Here is a 17,409-nt window from a genome sequence, read left to right as displayed (position 1 = left end):
AATAAATCTGTTATTCTTTAAACTGCCACCAGACTCCTCTCATTGTTTTTGTGACTTTTTAACAGTTATTTAAAAAGTTAAAATTTGTCATGGCACAACCCTCACAGGAGAACAACCACTGTCTTTGGGAGAGTCAGAAAACAGATTTAGATTTACTATACTGAGCATGTGCAGTAAACTTTTTTTTTTTGCTGAGCTTGTACAGATTTCCTAGAAATCTAGAAAATTCTATACCTTACTAAAGGTGACTCACCAAAAAAACCCAACCAAACCAAATCAAACCTGGGATTGTGTGCTTTTTTATTACTTATAAAGAAGGACTGGATTGAAAAAAAAAAAAGTTGCTTGCTTTTGACATTAAAATGTCTGTTCTCATGTAGCTTGGAATACTTTACTGGCTAGAGAATTTGTAAAATTATGACATTGCAACACCCAAAGGATTGAAAGCTGAGTAACTGAAAGATTAAGGGATTTGTAATCACTTGTTTATAAATTTTGTTGTTAATAACTATTTCAATTACTAAGAACAAAAATTGGAGGCACAAGAGTCAGCACCTCAGCCCCTTCGATTAAACTGACTTCTCGATAAACATGCGCTGAGACCTAACTTCAAACATGGATAATAAATAAGTTACAGTTCTTCCAGCTATGGTGTTATAAAAGAATTCTGAAAAATACCATGTTTAAATCCTATAACCAATGAAAAAGTATTAGAACTCAGCAACTGCTAGTTAGAGATCTTATGAAAAAATAGATTTGATTTGCAGAGCACATTTTAAGAAGCTCAGTGGGTGATGTATGTTTACAGGCACTGGAAAGGAAAGTTGATGGCAAAAGAACACAAGGCAGAAAAAGAAGATTGTGGATGGATGATGTGGTATCCTGGGTGGATTAAAAGGAGTATTCATCCACAAAGAGATTAACAGAGAACTGTACAGAATGGGTTACCATGGTTGCAAACCTCCAGTAATGGAGGTACTACATAAGAAGAAGAGTGTTTAGTCAATGTTAATATTTTTTACTGCAGGTTTTTAATATGGAATATTGTACTGTAGATATTATCTGTATATTAGTATTGTTCCTTTCACTGGTGTTAGGCCAATGGTGGGAGAGTTGCTTCAAAATTCTTTGCAGACAAGGCCTCTATGTTGTTGCTGTGTACATACACTTTTTATGTTTCTTTGTCGATATGTTTTGGGTTGCATTTATATTTTGAGATTACTGGTGGAAAAATAGTATTTATATTGTGATGTGATTTTTACTGATCAATATTGGGATTCAAGGAAACATTAGACAAAAGTCTAAATTTAAAATCTGGATTTTTTTTTTTTTTTTTTTTTACTGACCTGTAACTCAAATGCAGTTTGTTTGCATTTGCTTTGACTTCTGGGTGAAGCTAACAATTTTCCAGCCAAACCAATTTTCCACGTTAAAATGATAGATTGTCTAAAACAGGACTGGCTGCAGCCTCTCCATAATATACTAGTGAGCAATCCCACGTTAGTCTTGGAAGGTGTAGAGAATGGACTAGGTGTGTCCTAATGGGGTCTTTCCATTTCTGGTTAATATCACTCTGAAACTTGTCTGTCTGAGCAAATTGTATCTGTCTAGCTTAAGGAGTGATTTTTGTTAAACCAATTTAATCAAACTGGTGCAAAAGGCTGTTATTTTGGTTTAAACCTAGCTTATTTCATTTTAATTTAAGGCAATTAGTAATTGGTTAAACTAAACTGAAATAAGCCACTCTTTAGACTGAGATAAGTATCTACACAAGGGGTTGTACCAGTTTAACTAAAACGGTTTAAAAACTCATTTAATCCTGTGCAACTTTCTTTTATTGTATTAACAAGGCCTTGGACATATCCTCTGCTTGCCTGGAGAGTAGAAGGAGGGTGATTTTGTTGAGGCCATCAGAAAGGAGCTGTTGTTTCTATGGAGTTCAGGTGGTGGCAGTGGCTAAAGATGCCCAGCACTTTTATTCAAACTAATCAGATCTTCCTAGAGACTATTTATAAACTTACAGTCCCATTTTCTCCTTCTTTCTCCTCTGCTGCCCTCAGAGTCCTTTTTAAACTAAGGACCAATTGATCCCAACTCTGAGATCCATTTTCAGCTGAACTTCTTTTTTTTTTAAATATCCATTTGAATGTAAACATATACATGCTTCCTGCATTACCTGCTACAAGGTTGGCTCATCAACTTTTCTTCTCATTCATTTCAGGGATGGGGAGAACATGATGGACCCAGGTGAGGAAGGGGAAGAGAGCTGAGGAGAGCCCAGCAGCAGAATGGAACAGAACATAATGAAAGGGAGAGATACAGTAGTTTGACAGTAGGTCAGGGAAAGGATAATCTTGGAGACAAAGAATGAAGGTGAAGCAAGAAGTGAGTAAATCACATTTATTTGTGTTCCGGTTTCTTGGTGTATTGAGGGTAGGGTGACCAGACAGCAAGTGTAAAAAATTGGGACGGGGGTGTGTGTAATAAGAGCCTATATAAGAAAAAGACCCCAAAATCAGGACTGTCCCTATAAAATTGGGACATCTGGTGACCCTAATTGAGGGAGTGGCAGGCCAGGCCTGGAATAGCCAACAGGGAGAGCTGCAGGGTAGCGCTCAAGGGGATTGGTAGAGCTCCGTGCAGGGAGTCCTAGCCCTGGACTGGAATAGCAGCGGTGCTGCTGGCCAGGATTGAAGGTGTTCAGGAGAGATGTGTGGGGAGCACATCTCGAATAGCAGGAGGTGCTGATGATCAGGAATGGGGTCTATCAAGAGAGTTGGGTGGGAGTGGAAGCTTTCTCTGTGCCTGATGCTATTGGTCTTTTACTTTAATGGAGATCAGACACTCCCCAAATGTAAAAATAAATACATCTGTAATATTTTCCAGGTGAAACACAGTGCGTGCCCTCTGCTTCCTAACTGTCCCCATATCTCAGAGGAAGAGGCCAATGCGGAGAGCAGTGGGCTCAGTGCTGAGCTCCTGACCTCCAGAGATGGTGAACCAAATGTTTGCAGGGGAACTAAATATCTCAGTAGCTGCAGTGGTTTTGTTGCTGCTGTTCCCTGGCTGAGTTCGACTAGGTCCCAGCCTTTCTGGCGGCGGGCCAGGTGGGAGGAGCCAGTTCTCTCTGTTTGTGTTGTCAAGCGGGCCATGCTGCCAGGATGTGGAGGTCAGGGGGATAGAGGGGGGAGGAACGCTATGGGGGTGGAGTTGGGGAAAGCTCAAGCATGTGACTCTGAGGCTGCTGCTCACGTTACATCACTGTAACTTCAGTAGCAGTTCCAAGAAGTAAATATTAAGTGTTGGCTGTGCTCACCGGGTCGCCCTCTCTCCTGAGTCCTGGCATTCCTGTGCCCGTGGGACCAACTGGGTTGCGCTGAACAGGTCACTCCCTCTCCTCTGGCCTGTGTTATTCCCGTATTGAGCAGGTCACGTCCAATCCCGGGGTTGCTGGCGTTCCTGTGCCACGGAGGAGCTGCAGGACAGAGCTTACTGGTAACTTCTTTCTTTTCATGCTGTCCCGGGGAATCTTGGGATTTGCAGGCACTTTCTTCTTCTGGCTCTACAAGGCTGTGCCTACCCCACGCTGGCTGTACAGTATGCTGTTCCCATGACTCTCATTAGGGTGGCCATTATGATGGGTTTGTTGTAGTGGCATAAGGAGACTTAAGGTGACTCAGAAAAACACCTGATATATTGTCTGAGCATACGTTTGGACTCTGGACCCTCTGTGCAGCTGAGCAGTGTGGCTGAGGAAGCCATTCTGGCTTGTTCCCTAGGCATATTGGCATATTCTGGCATAAAGAATGAGCTGAACTTTTCATGTGACTGTGATCCATCTTGGCCTATCTGTGTGAGTAAGGCTGGGAGGCAGCTTAGGTGGAAGGAGAAAGGTGTCAAAAGGGGGTGGAGATGCTTTTTGCACCCATTTGGTGCAATTCTGTTGCCCAGCTGCAAGATACCCATTTTCTTATGTCTTCAGTGACAGGATGCAGGAATGGCGAATGCTTGGGAGAGTGGGATGGGTCCATTGAGCCAGGCTGTGATCTATCTTTAGGAGATGCTCTGTAAGGTTTCTCTCTGACATGCTTAGATCAAGCTCTGCCTCGTCTGTACTTGTTTTTGGGGGATATCACATCACCTGGGCCCCCACAGATCCAACCTTGCCCTGCTTCAGTGTAATGCTGCAGCTCCAGTGGTAGGGGAAGGTGACAAACTGATCTTCCATGATGGTTGCAGTACTCCTGTACATTATTCATGCTCTATTTGAGGCAGGGGGCAGCTGGACTCTTGCCTGAATCCTCCTTTGTTTCTCTAAGTGGTTTTAATTTATTCCTATGCATTTGTGCTGGTTAAGAGGTTCTGGACTGACAACATACATTAGGAATGGAGGTCCTTCTGATCCCACAACAGGTATAGCATGGGCAGTGATAGGTCATCTTCCTCACATTACTGTCAGTGTTTCTCATGTTTGACCTGGAGGGATCACATCTAGCGGTGCTGCTATGAGTTATCTAATCCTTGGCTTCCCTACTGAGTGTGCCAAATAAGGCCAGTTGTGGTAGCGTTTTTGTGTCGCGGACACCAGTCCTACTAGGAACTGACTGAGACCACAACTCATTTCAAACAGGGGCCATCCAATAGAAACAGCTTGTAGTCATTACTAACCTATGCCAGATTGTAACTGGTGATGGAGAGGTGAAAATCTTAAGATTCGATTTTACCCTCTCTAACAGTGGTTTCCCTCCAATCTCCTGCAATGTCTTTTATTCTAAATGTGAGCCTTTCTGTTTCTATTCTAAGACAATGTCTATACTTAAACCGCTACAGCGGCACAGTTGCAGTAGCCCTTCAGTGTAGCCACTCAATACAGCGATGACTTCTGTCACTATAGTTAATCCACCTCCCTGAGAGGTGGTAGCTAGGTTGACAGAAGAATTCTTCTGTTGACCTAGTGTTGCCTACACAGGGGGTTAGGTCGGCTTCACTACATTGCTCAGAGGGGTGGATTTTTCACATCCCTAAGCGACATAGCTTGGTTGACTTATCTTTTTAGTGTTGACTTGGCCCTAGTGAAATAAAAGGGATGAAATCTCCTAGTTTTAATGAAAAGTTGGAGACATTATTAATTTGTATTGCAGGCAACCATCAAGAATCAGGGACACATAGTGCTAGGTGTTGCACAGTGATGGTATAAAAAAATGACCCCTGATCTAAAGAGCTCATAGTCTAGATTATGACCAGAAATAACATGTGGATGAGACACACGCGTCAGGGGCGGTGGTGTCTAAGGGTGAGGTATCAGTAAGGCTGACTAGTTACACATTAAGCAGAGCAGAGATCTCTGTTCACTGTTTGCCTAATCAGGTGGGGAGTGGATACCTCTGCTTCACGTATAATAACTTGTTAACTTTCCTGTGCCCTTGTCCTCCTCTTCTCCGAATTCCCCATTTGTCTGTCTCATCCACCAGTTACATCTTGTCATAACCTTGATTGTGAGCTCTGTGGGGCACAGACTGTCTGCACAACTGGGAGTTGCAGGCTGAGTCATATGTTGTCAGAAAATAATTTTAACCTATTTTTGAAATAATGTCTCAGATTTGACCTTCTCTTCATTGTGTTTTGATCTTCAAGTTGGTGATGGTGGGTTCTTTAGCCTGAACCAGACCTGCCAGTCATTGGCAGTAGGGGAATGCCCTTGTCCCTGAAGTTCCCTCCATTTTTTTGCCTTCCCAGTGGCCAGCTGCTCAGTCAGGTGCCTCAGCTGCAGGGCTTTACTGAGGGGAAATTCCAGACTTGATTTCAGATTTCTGACTAACAGTTTGGCTTAATATTCTCAGCTGTGTCCCAGAGCTGCATTTGCCTTTTGGGAAGATTTTCCCCTCAGCTCTGTTTCCCCTCCTGCAGTGTTTGCAGCAGCTGGTACCCCTGCAGGCTTCAAAGAGAGAGCAAGGCCAAGAAAAGCCGGCAGCAGAAGGAAGTGTCTTTGCCTCTTGCTTCATCCCCGTATTGAGTATCTCACTGGGGAGCTCAGCTGTCTCTACAGGCAGATTGCACCTTCCCTCATCAGCCAACTCTGAGTGGAGTTGGCTTGGCACCCCTTTCCCAGGCGTGGAAAGAACCAGATAGAATTATGAAAACTGGCTCCAGGGGCAAGCAGTTTCCCCTTCCGCAATCTCCAAGAGGGGAGTGAAGCCAGAAGGGCAGCACACTACATAGAAAATAAAAAACTGTACCTGCAGCCCATACCAGCAGCCACACTCCTGACTGCTGAGGTCAGCCACCTCTTCCCCTCAGGCACTGGGCACAGCATGGACATTGTCAACACATGGTTGCTTAATGGTAGCTTAAGTACAAGCGATCATGACTTGATCACATTTATAATGTGCAAACAGAATGAAGTCCATACCAGTAATATATATACTTGGTGCATCAAAAAGGGCAGTTACTCAAAGCTGAAAAAAATTATCAGCCATATCAGCTGAGAGGAATACTTTAATCAGAAAAATTATGAATGATGATTTGGAATTATTCAAGAACATTCACTTTACTAGATGCCCCAAAACCCTCAATCAAGGAAAAATGCTGTACTGGTTAAAAAGACAACATGGTTTAGAGGAGAAGTGAAGGCAGCTATAAAAAAAAGCCCCCAAAACATAACAAATGGAAGAAAGGGGTTGATACTAATTAATATAAATAAGAAACTGGAAATGATAGAAAATTGATAAGGGAAGCAAAGGGACACATTGAGAAATCTGTGGCCTGCGGAATCAAGGACAATAAGGAGTTTTTTAAATATATTAGGAACAAAAGAACCCTGACTATGATATTGATACATTACTAGATGGAAATGGTAGAATGATTGATAATAATGCAGAAAAGGCAGACACGTTCTATAAATATTTATTTGTGTTTTATATTGGGGGGGGGGAAATGTCATACCATAAGATGACACTCTTCCCACTGCACTAGTATCGCAGGAGGATGTTAAATAGTAGCTGCTAAAATTAGATCTTTTTAAATCAGCAGGCCTAGATAACTTTAATCCAAGAAGTTTAAAAGAGCTGGGTGAAGAGCTTGCTGGATCATTAATGTTGACGTTCAATAAGTCTATGAACACTGATGAAGTTTCAGAAGACTGAAAAAAAGCTAATGTTGTGCCAATGTTTAAAATGGGTAAATGGGATCACCTGGGTGATTATAGGCCTGTCAGTCTGATGTCAATTCAAGGCAAGATAATGGTGTGATTAATATGGGACTTGATTAAAAAAGAGTTAATGGAGGGTAGTATAATTAATGCCAATCAGTATGGGTTTATAGAAGATAGATCTTTTCAAAATTGATATATTTTTGATGAGATTACAAGTTTGGTTGATAAAGGTAATAGTCTTGTGGCACCTTATAGACTAACAGACGTATTGGAGCATGAGCTTTCGTGGGTGCATCCGACGAAGTGGGTATTCACCCACGAAAGCTCATGCTCCAATACGTCTGTTAGTCTATAAGGTGCCACAAGACTCTTTGCTGCTTTTACAGGTCCAGACTAACACGGCTACCCCTCTGATACAAAAGTTATAGTGTTAATATAATACACTTAGACTTCTTAAGGTGTTGCACAACATTTTAATTAAGAAAAACAGAACAATGTAAAATTAACATGACATACATTAAATGGATTAAAATCTGGCTGAAAGGTGTCAAAATACAGTTATAAATGGGGAATCCTCATAGAGCAGGTGTGTTTTTACTGGGGTCCTGGAAGGATCAGTTCTTGGCCCTACACTATTTAATATCTTTATCAGTGACCTGGAAGAAAACTTAAAATCATCACTGACAAAGTTTGCAGATGACACGAAAATTAGGGGAGTTACAAATAATGAAGAGGACAAGTCACTGATACAGAGAGGTCTGGGTTGCTCAGTAAACTGGGTGCAAGCAAGCAATATGCATTTTAATACAGCTAAATGTAAATACAGGCAAGTCTTATTTTACGTGGTGGTTCCGTTTCGCAGTTATCGCGTAAAGCGAAAACCGCGTATACTAAAAAATTATATCTCCAAGCCCTTTAAATCCCGCCCGCAGGTCTGGTGGCTGGGCCGGGGCGGCATTTAAAAGGCTCCTCCGGGCTCCTTGCAGCGGGGAGCCCGGGGGAGCACTTCAAATGCTGCCCCAGCCCAGCCGCCGGAGCTCCAGGTGCGATTTAAATGGCTCTGCCACGGCGGGGAGCCCAATGGAGCCCTTTAAATGCCCCCCTCCCCACCCGGCTGCCGGAACTGCGGGCGGGGTTTAAAGGGCTCTGCCGGGCTTCCCACTACGGTGGAGAGCCCAGAGGAGCCCTTTAAATCCCGCCCGCAGCTTTGGCAGCCGGGCTGGGGCTGGCATTTAAAGGGCCAGGAGCTCCACGGTGGCTGGAGCCTTGGGCCCTTTGGTTTGCCGCAGGGGCTACCAGCCACCTCTGCAGCTGGGAGCCCCGTGGGTGATTTAAAGGCCCTGGGACTCCCAGCCACAGCTGGTACCCCAGACCTTTAAATCTCGAGGCCACACCTCTTCCACTTGAGGCCATGCCCCCCGACTCTGGCCGTACAGCATAAAGTTGAAATCGTGCATGTTAAATGCGTGTAAGTTGCGACAGACCTGTATATGCTTCTAGAAACGAAGAGTGCAGGCCATATTTATAGGATGGGGGACTATCCTGGGAAGCAATAACTCTGAAAAAGATTTGTGGGTCATGATGGTTAATCAGCTGAATGTGAGCTCCCAGGGCTAATGTAATCCTTGGATGCATAAATGGGAATTTTGAGTAGGAGTAGAGAAGTTATTTTATCTCTGTATTTGGCATTGGTGTAACTACTGCTGGAGTACTGTGTCTGGTTCAGTGTCCACAATTCAAGAAGAGGTTAATAAATTGTAGAGGGCTCAAAGAAGAGTCATGAGAATGATTAAAGGATTAGAAAACATGCCTTTAAATGATAGATTCAATGAGCTTAAGAAAAGGTTAATGGGTTACTTATTTTCAGTCTATAAAGGATCTACCTGAGGAACAAATATTTAATAATAGGCTCTTCAGTCTCGCAGAGAAAAGTATAACATGATTCAATGGCTGGAAGCTGAAGCTAGATGAGTTCGGACTGAAAATAGAGTGTACATTTTTAGCTGTGAAGGTAATTAACTCTTGAAACAATTTACACAGGGTTGTGGTCAATTCTGCATCATTGAAAGTTTTTAAATCAAGATTGGATGTTTTTATAGGAATTATTTTGGTAAGTTCTGGGATCTGTGCAATACAAGAGGTCAGATTAGATGATCACAATGTTCTCTTCTGGCTTTGGAACTGATTACTTTACGAACACCAGAGAATGTGCTAAGAGACATTTGGGTCCAGTTTCTTTTCTCTGCTGCCACTTCTGTAATAAGCCTCCAGGGATCCCTGCTGATTTCCTTGAGTGGACTTCCATGGGAGACACAGATCCATCTGGCTATGTAGATCCCATGCAATAGAGAGGGTTAAATTTTCTGGGGACTCTGTTCTTCAGCCCCTGGCCAGTATCTTCCAGAGAGAGACAGAAGGGTCCTTGTTTTGATTCCCATGGGTGCGCTCACGCACACACAAAGGGAATTATTTCTCCTTAGTAGAGAAAAGCAAGTTCTCTGAATGAAAGCTAGAGATAAAAATAATAAAATGTATATGTTAAACCAAGGAAAACAGAGGATAGACTTTTTCTTGCAGAGTACAGAGTCCTGTGAGACTATGCTTAGGAGATCTGGGGCTTCCCTAAGCATGCTATAGCTATTTAACCCTCTTTGTGTTCCTAGGGAAGATATAATAGAGGATTTTCTGCCTCACCTAAAAGATTAGGAAAGGATCAGGCTGCTGCTGCGAGTCACAATGCCCTAACCATTTGGCTGTTGTCTTTGGCTGCCACTGTGGATTGCAACACTTCAACGTCCCAGTTATTGTTCTTAGCCGCAGCTGCGGCAGGTTGCCATGCCTTGTACTTGTCCCCGTCTCCTCCCCTTAGCAGCTGGCCATGGAGTGATGAAAGGTGGGAGAAGAGCCCAGATATGGAAGAACAAGCAGGCAGTAAGGAACATCTTGGCCTATCATCTGTTTCTTTCTAGTCCTCTCATCTCCATTTTATAAGGCCAGATGGTGCCTTAGTGTGCTCCAGTCCAAGTTTAATCTGGTATCACTGCCAAAGATAAGTGTGGCTATATTCTGTGGTGGCCAGGGACTCATCATTTCTAATTGAGGAGATTTTTACCTGAAAGAATGTCCTCACTATACAGGCCCTTCACAGGCAGCTGACTCCAGGCAGGCATCACCTCAGCCCCCTCCCATGGACATGAAAGATCTCTATCAACAGCAGCTCAAGCACAATAAAAATAAAGGTGTGAAATGTATTTGACATTCTCTACATGCTTTCACAGTCAGTGCTAACATGGATGGTTAGTATTGCAAATATGATCCCCATCAACCTAAAGATCCCATAGTCTATGGGCTTCTCTCTGAAAAAGATAGTGAGACACAAATTAGTTTCATGCACACATGTGGGGCCTTCATCATGGGCATGGGCAGATCAGTTTCCAGCTCTCTTAGTGATACAGTGGGAAACTTTATGGAAAGCTGAAACTATTCAGAATAATAGGATCATAAATCAATTTTTTCCTTTCTCCTGCCAGCGGCTGTAGAAAAGAATACAAATCCTATGGCAAAAAGAAGCAGTCCTTGGAGTACAACAAAAGGAAGAATACTATTTTACAAGTGGTAGCTGGAACTAAGCTTGGCAACCCAGCCAATTGCCTGGTCAAATAATGTCAAAACTGACCACTTATCATTTGTCTTTGGTCAAATATTCCAGCAAAAATCCCCAGATTTAGGTAGTGACCTACCTTTTTGGTTGCATCTTGTTGCCATTCTTTATTTTTTTTAGAACTTCATTTAATTGAAGAATGTCTTGTCAAACCAACCTAATTTTCTTCTTTGACAGGGTTCCTGGCTTAGTAGATGAGAGGAAGCTGTAGATTTGATTGATCTTGCTTCTGGTAAGGCTTTTGATACTGTCCCTCAAGACGTTCTCATAAGAAATGTGAGGCAATATGTGGTCTAGATGAAATTACTATAAGGTGGTTGGAAAACTGGTTGAAAGACTGCACTCAAAGAGTAGTTATTAATGGTTCGCCATCAAACTGGGGGGACACATCTAGTGGGATCTGCAAGGGTCTGTTCTTGGTCCGACACTTCAATTTTTTCATTAATGTCTCGGCTAATGGAGTGGAGAGTATGCTTGTAAAATTTGCATATGATGCCAGACTGGGAGGGTTGCTAGCACTTTGTAGGACAGGATTAGAATTCATAATTATCTTCTCAAATTGGAAAATTGTTCTGAAATCCACAAGATGAAATCCAGTAAAGATAAGTGCAAAGCACTACAGTTAGGAAAGTGAAATCAAATGGGGAATAACTAGCTAGGCAGTAGTACTGCTGAAAAGGATCAGAGGGGTTATAGTGGATCAGAAATTTTGAGAGTCAGCAATGTGATGTAGTTGCTAAAAAGACTGATATTTTGGGTGGATGAACTGGAGTGTTGCATGTAAGAAATAGTAGATAATTATCCCTGTCTACTTGGCATTGTGAGGCCTCATTTGTACTGTGCCCAGTTTTGGGCTCCACACTTTAAAAAAGATGTGGACAAATTAGAGAGATCAGAGGAGAGCAACAAAAAATGATAGAAGGTTTAGAAAACCTGACCACGAGGAAAAGTTAAAAAAAAAACTTGGCATGTTTAGTCTTGAGAATAGAAAACTAAGGGGGCTCCTGATAACCATTTACAATTATGTTGAGGGCTGTTATAAAGAGGATTCTGATCAACTGTTTTCCATGCCCACTGAAGATGAGACTAGAAGTAAAGAGTTTAAGCTGCAGCAAGGGAGATTTATGTTGGCTATTAGGAAAAGCTTTCTAATTATGAGGATAGTAAAGCTCTGAAATAGGCTTCCAGGGGAAGTTGTGGAATCCCGATCATTGGAGGTGTTTAAGAACAGGTTAGACAAATACCTGTCGGGGATGGTCTAGTATATGTGGTCCTGTCTTGGTGCAAGGGGCTGGACTAGATGACCTCTCGAGGTCACTTCCAGCCCTACATTTTTAAGATTGTGTTTTACATTTTTGTAAGTTAAAATAACTCAGTTAAGTAACTTTTTTTTTTTTTGGTGGTAATTTGGCATAAGTATCTACAGCTCGGCCTACTGGAGACAATAAAATCTTACTTTTTTTGTTAGTATTGTTACCATTCTAATAAATTAGTTCTTTAAAATATTTGACCATTTTTTACATTATTTGGCAATCTTTGACCAATATTTGACCAGTAAATTCACCAGTTATTTTTGGACCTGTGAAATGCCCAACCCTAGCTGGAACAAATCCAGGTACTGGGGTGAGTGAGGTCAGTAGCTGCTCTTGTCTCAGAGCGATCTGCGAGACTCTCAAGGAGCTTTATCTGGAGTTAGACCCTGATTGATACTAGACTTTCAATTTGTGAGGAAATGGCTACCTTGTGATGTCTCCATCTCCCAGAGGAGGTCTGCAATTGCAAAAAACCAATCCTCCAAACAATACCAGTTAGGTTCAAAATGGATTCTTGAAGTGATTACTCCTACTTGTTGATGTTTTTCTGGAGTCCCTATAACTTAGTACAGTATAGTGGTTGAAGTAAAATGTGTGGTTTAATTACCACATTAAGCCGGTGAAGCATAACTTTGAATTTCCTCTAGAAGTGTTGTAATGTGGTTGTATGAGAGTGCCCAAGAAAATGATCAAGTCTCTGAACTATAATGTTCTCAGTATGGTCAAGAGAAGGAAGTTTTGTACAGATTGTTATGTTAAATGCCTTCTTTGGGTAAACTAGAGCCTGACTCTGGAACCTCATTCTGGTCCTTGCAGTCTTACCCAAATGGAATCCCTGTGGCAGATATATCACATCACACTTCCTATACATTAAATAGATTTCCTAATAGCTATTATTGCCAATCAGATGAGTTTTAGAAGTAGGTAGCTTTCTTTGGTGGGATCCAGTATTGTGCCTTTAATTCAGACAAGTAGCCTTTACAACTGTTCTAGCATTCATTTCTAAGTAAAATTCAAGAAATATTTTTCCTTCTGTTAAACATCAAATCCAGTCTTTAGAAACATTGGCCATCTCAGGCCAGAGAAGTTATGTCTCCCGTCAGGGCTGGCTCTAGGCATCAGCGTCCCAAGCACGTGCATGGGGCGGCACTTCTGAAGGGGTGGCATTCCAGCCCTTTGGGGTGGCACCTCTGCTTCGGCGGTGGCACTGCAGTTTTTGTTTTTTTTTTTTGCTTGGGGCGGCAAAAAACCAAGAGCTGGCCCTGTCTCCTGTAATGAGATCTGCTAGGTAGCCACATGGCCATTAAGACATACACTCTCTAAAACGCTATATATTGGACATTCAGACTTTAACCTTTGTTAATTTTCAGCAGGTTTTCTCTACACCTTAATGCCCAGAGAAGAATAGAGGATAATATAATATATTATGGATATCTATATTTAAAGAATGATCTTACTTCCTACTCTGGAGGCATACTGCTGTAAAAATCCCATTGCAATGAATCTGTGGACCTTAGCAGGATGAAGAATTGGAAAATTTATTTGTACTTACCTGCAAATTTCCTTTCTTCAAGTAATAAGTTCCACAGAACCAGTCCACTCAGAATACAAAAGGATCATACAGAGAATTGGCATTCAAAGATTCAAATTTATTTCATTAGGGGAAACTTTTTTTTCCCGTCAAAGTATGTTTAGCACAATCTGTACTTTAGGAAAACAGAACTGCGTTATCCTGGCTGTGGAAGTTGTCTCAACTGAAGGGAAGTTCAGGCAGCGGGGCATTCCTCTGCTGTGTGTGATGGACAGGTTTGGTTCTGCTCCCCAGCCGCAAGCAGGCTTAAGAACCCATTGTAATGCATCTCTGGACGTTATTACTCAAAGAAAAAGAAATTATTTTTAACCTAAATACAAGTAAATTTCCCTGTTGCTTTGATCCCATGATGTAATTGTTGTTAGTTTATTTCATTGTCAGTTCAGTTCTTCCGCTAATATGTAAATGTGAGATTTGAGCTTATTTCGACTGGAATTCCAGAAGGACTGATACATGTAATGTTATTGACCCTGTAGCCCATGCTGGACTGGACTATGTTAGGGATGGGGCCTTTGGAGGCACCTAAATCTACTGAGTATTTGGAGACACCCTGTTGGAATGGGAGGCTCTTGCGTCTCATGTGGTGGGTGTGCCCTGAGTGCAGCTGTTTCACTGGCTGGCCCAGAACCAGCAGACTGTGCCTGACTCCAGGACTGTTTTCCAGCTGAGCATTTGTGATGATGTCAGAGGCTGTGAGAAGGGACAATGCTTGGCAGGACAAAGTCTGCAGAAAGTTCAACTCCACTTTTGGACTAATGCCTCAGAGGGAATTAGATCTACACACACACACTGTTGCACAGACTGTCGCACGCCCTCTCACACGCTCTCTTGCTGTCACATAGATCCTTTCTCATTTGAACAGACTTTTTAACCCACCCCACCCATTATTTTTCATTTTGCAGCTTTACAGAAGATTTTCAGTTTCCTTGCAAGCTGTTGCATCACATAGTTTCTTCTTTTCTTCTGTGTTTAACTGAGTTTGGCCTATATAGCAGAAATCCGGTGGTCATGCTGACTAGAGCCAGGCAAAATATGGCTAAATATTGTGCAGGCTTCATTCACACAGAAGTCCTAAAGTCCTTGCTCCCTGACATGCTGTGAAACCCCATCCACTATTCCAGTCCTTTCCCCTGCACCTTCACATCTCTGTTGATACCCCTGAATACTTCCTGGTACCACCTGATAATCCAGTTCTGGGTTCCCCAGTCCAGCTTTACTGCTGCACCTCAGTCTTGACTCTACTGTGCCATTATCTTAAGTGTAAAGACAGTAAATCCTGCCAAAATATTTGGGTTGTTTTTGACATATGGGGACTAGACTGAGATATGCAATAGCAATAGTTGAGCTAATTTCTTTTGAAGTGACTATCTAGTGAATTAAGACCCCAGTTCCAGTATCTATCTAATTTATGTTTTTATGTAGGCCATGTTACTATGGTATCATCCTTCCTTCCTGGCCACTGTGTGCAGACAGGGTGTTATTGCTATTAATGAGAATAAAAACATTTCCCTGCTGGTCTTTGGAATCATCATGATTTTCCTTCCCATTTCTCATCCCAGTACCAAATCTCATTCCTCCTTTATTATTATTATTATAATTTATTTATTTGTATTCCAACAGAACCAGCAGGGCCCCATTGTGTTAGGGGCTATATAGACACGCTGTAAAGAGTCCATGCTACAAAGAGGTTAGTAGTTTTCAAACTTTTTTTCTGATGACCTAGTTGAAGAAAATTGTTGATGCCTCTGACCCAGTGGAGCTGGGGATGAGGGGTTTGGGGTGTGGGAGGGGCTCAGGGCAGGGGCAGAGGATTAGGGTGTGGGGTGAGGGCTGCAGGATGGGGCCGGGAATGAGAGGTTCAGGGTGTGGGAGGGGGCTCTGGGCTGGGCCAGGGCTCTCGGCTGGGGGGCAGGCTCTGGGGTGGGGCCAGGGATGAGGGGTTTGGGATGCTCTCAGGGCTATGGCAGGGGGTTGTAGTGTGGGAGGGGTTTTGGGCTGGGTGTCCAGGCTCTGGGGTGGGGCCAGAGATGAGGGGTTTGGATTGTTGGAGGGAGCTCCAGGCTGGGGGTGGGGGGGGGGCTCAGGGCTGGGACAGGGGATTGAGATGTGGGATTACCTCCGGCAGTTCCCAGGCAGCGGCACAGCCTGGGTACAGAGGTAAGCTTCCTGTCTCTCCTGGCACCACGGACCGCGCTGTGTGCCAAAAGTGGCCAGCAGCAGGTCCGGCTCCTTGGTGGAGGTACACAAGTGGCTCTGCACGGCTGTTGCCTGCAGGCACCAGCCATTGGGGGTGCAGAGCCAGTGTTCGGGCCGGAGGCAGCGCGTGGAGCCCCTTGGCCTCCCCTGGCTAGGAGCCAGACCTGCTGCTGGCTGCTTCTGGGGCACAGCGGGGTGTTGTAGCCTGCCTTAGCCGGGCAGCACCATCAACAGGACTTTTAACAGCCTGGTCAGTGGTGCTGATCAGAGCCTCTGTGACCCAGTCCCTTCCATTCCGTGACCCATTTGTGGGTCGCGATCCACGGTTTGAAAACCACTGATCTAGGTTATGGCAAGATGCAACAAGTTGATGAAACAGACAGGAGAGAGGGAGGATGACTTAACAAAAAAACCCAAGTACATTATTGTACAATAAGCATTACTGTCACCCTCTTTTATTCCTCATCCCTCTCTTCTGTTTTCCTCTATTTCTTACCCCCAGGACACCAGTTTTGTGGTAATTAGAGAGGCAACAGGCCTGTTTGATAAAGAGAAATCTAGGTTTGGGAGTCGGAGGCAGGAACTCCTGTGTTCTAGTCCTGACTCAGCCGCTCACTCACCAGATGGCCTTGGGCAATTCACTTGTCCTTCCTGTGTCTCTGCTTCCCTGGGATAACTTTTCTGTTTATTTTCGATCGTTTCTTAAATGCCAATGGTAGGTTGGGCCATTTCCCTGCCCAGAGGAATTAGTGACAATTAGAGGTTCATACCAAGGAGTTGTGCTGGGGCACTCTGGGGAATCCAGAGGATGCTGTGTTATCTTTGATTTTTCATTGTAATTCTTCCTCTCCTTTCTCTTCTTGTATAGTGCTGGGCTGCAGAAGGCCTTTGGGAGGCAATCATCATGACGATGGTGTCTCCTACCTTCCAGGATTTTTTGGGGGGGAATGGTTAATTTGCTTGTTTCTAAAGAGTTTTGCAGATGAAAAGTACCAATAAGTTTGAATGCTATCTGCTTCATTTCCCACTGTTTCCACAGGGAGCAGAGCAGGATTGGATCCTGCCATTTCCCTTGCACCGCACTGTCAAGCAATTATTCCTAATATTCAACCTTTTGCTCTTCTCTGACCTCTCGCCACCTCAGTCCCAGAAAGATGTTCACAAATTGGCGTTTCCTCACATCCATGTGGAAAGGAAATACTAGTCCCCAGTGAAGTGTGAAGCCTCTAGGATTGAGGGTCACAAAGGACAAATGCAGGATCCCAGGCAGGGGCGGCTCTAGGTAATTTGCCGCCCCAAGCACGGCAGGCAGGCTGCCTTCGGTGGCTTGCCTGTGGGAAGTCCCAGGTCCTGCGGATTTGGCGGCACGCCTGTGGGAGGTCTGCCGAAGCTGCGGGAGCAGCGGACCCTCCGCGGGCATGCCGCCGAAGGCAACCTGCCTGCCGCCCCCGTGGCAACCAGCAAAGCGCCCCCCGCGTCTTGCCGCCCCAAGCACGCG

General features: G+C 43.7%; 1 protein-coding gene across 5 annotated transcripts in view; it reads left to right on the top strand.

Annotated features, from left to right (window-relative positions):
• The first annotated feature begins 3,207 nt into the window (after positions 1-3,207).
• Positions 3,208-17,409, top strand: part of NR1H3 (nuclear receptor subfamily 1 group H member 3) — a 56,574-nt gene continuing 42,372 nt past the window's right edge. Inside the window, exons 1-3 of one of the 5 annotated variants that reach the window (XM_030559872.1) lie at positions 3,209-3,495; positions 10,989-11,043; positions 15,336-15,402. The gene's annotated coding sequence lies outside the window, so the exon portion shown is untranslated. Of the gene's footprint in view, positions 3,496-10,988; positions 11,044-15,335; positions 15,403-17,409 lie in introns of all 5 variants that reach the window. The other 4 variants (XM_030559877.1, XM_030559871.1, XM_030559873.1 and 1 more) reach the window with 4 other exon arrangements.

This window comes from Gopherus evgoodei, chromosome 4 (assembly GCF_007399415.2).
Source record: "Gopherus evgoodei ecotype Sinaloan lineage chromosome 4, rGopEvg1_v1.p, whole genome shotgun sequence".
In the NCBI taxonomy this organism is placed as follows: Eukaryota; Metazoa; Chordata; order Testudines; family Testudinidae; genus Gopherus; species Gopherus evgoodei.
Note: the sequence above shows the minus strand (reverse complement) of the source record. Positions and strands in the feature narration are given on the sequence as shown.